Below are 1479 nucleotides of genomic sequence, written 5' to 3'. Positions count from 1 at the left end.
GTACCCACATTCTACTTTAAATGTGCATGTATGCAAGTACAAAAATACATAGATAAGGGAGTGGGTTTGTGTGTGTGTGTGCTTTTTAGAAAGATGGTTTAACTGAGCTTTTGTTTCCTGTCTGTACTATTATAAATTGCTTTTATAAACTGCTGAATGATAAAGGACAGAGAGAGCTCTCCAAATAATATTCTCACTCAGTGTGTTGTGTGTGTGTGTGTTTAAATCTGTGATTCTGACAGGTTTCATAGGAGCAGGCTTCCTGAATAGCCATTTTAAAAATTAAGTGAAAACTCATTAGTGGCAAATTACACACAATGATTTTAAGCCCCAGGAGGCTGACTCTATGTACATATTGAGTAGTCATTTGTTCTTAGTTTATTGTGTAAATATAGCCAATTAAATTCTTTGTAAAAAAAATTGAATTGAGTTTGTTGTAAAACTGGTACAGTGCCTCGCATTTTAACACTTTGACATTTTAAAGCACATATCATAATTTGGGGACACTGGCAGCTAATGAGACTAGATTTCTGATTCATTTTATCCTTTGTTTCATCGCTTTGCCTGTTTTCTTTTTTTTTTTTTTTTTTGTCTGAACAAAATTAAGAAGAAAGAGCTGCTACAATCACAGCAGATGAAGATCCACTAGTAAATTGATCAAGATTTTTGGCCAGCCCTCCAAAGAAAAGGTAACTTGCTCTTTCACCATCAGATCAGATCAGTCGCTCAGTCGTGTCAGACTCTGTGACCCCATGAATTGCAGCACGCCAGGCCTCCCTGTCCATCACCAACTCCCGGAGTTCACTGAAACTCACCATAGCAGGGCTGAATACTGCAGTGCGTCTGATTATAAGAGTTTTAGTTCTACCAAAGGATGGTAATTTTTAAAATTTAAGGTATCTGAGTAAGATCTTCAATTTTAAGCATAACCCCAAATATGATCATATTAATGTGAAATGATAGTGAATTTTAGAGTACAGTATTTTTAGATGTTTGTCAGATTAAAATCTTCAAAATAACCCTCCCTCCCCCAAATTCAGTGAAATTTTTGGAATACTTTGGAGATAGGAAATCCACCCCCCCCACCCCCATCTATAGCCACCTTTTCCTGTGAAGCTGTCTAAAGATGTGCTCTTGTATTTTGTCCTGTTTCACTTTGCCCAACTCCTGTTTTCTTCTCTCTACAAGCAATGTAGACCCAGCTGCCCAGGGCAGGGGAGAGTTTAAGGAAATTGTAAAATAGGCAGGAGGACTTCAGGCGCACTTCCTGGGCCCAGGGCCTTTGCCCAGCCTGCCAGAAAGCTCTCTGCTCGTGAGCAGTCCCAGATCTTCACAGAGATAGCAGCCACCGTTGATTGAGTTTCTCACTACACGATTGTGATTTTCCTCCAACTATCTGGGGAGGAAGGTGGTAAGTTTCAAATAATGTGAAAAAGGAGAAAAATTGCCGGAGGAATTTTTATTATTAAAAAAAAAAAA

The 1479-nt window shown here is 38.6% G+C and overlaps 1 long non-coding RNA gene across 1 annotated transcript in view; it reads left to right on the top strand.

Moving 5' to 3' along the window:
- Nucleotides 1-595: 595 nt before the first annotated feature.
- The window catches only part of LOC104997063, a 12238-nt gene continuing 11354 nt past the window's right edge, over nucleotides 596-1479 (top strand). The window contains exon 1 of the long non-coding RNA XR_826286.1: nucleotides 596-689. This is a non-coding gene — a long non-coding RNA (uncharacterized LOC104997063). The remainder of the gene's footprint in view (nucleotides 690-1479) is intronic.

Source organism: Bison bison, unplaced genomic scaffold, assembly GCF_000754665.1.
Source record: "Bison bison bison isolate TAMUID 2011002044 unplaced genomic scaffold, Bison_UMD1.0 scf7180017864304, whole genome shotgun sequence".
NCBI classification, from domain to species: domain Eukaryota; kingdom Metazoa; phylum Chordata; class Mammalia; order Artiodactyla; family Bovidae; genus Bison; species Bison bison.
Note: the sequence above shows the minus strand (reverse complement) of the source record. Positions and strands in the feature narration are given on the sequence as shown.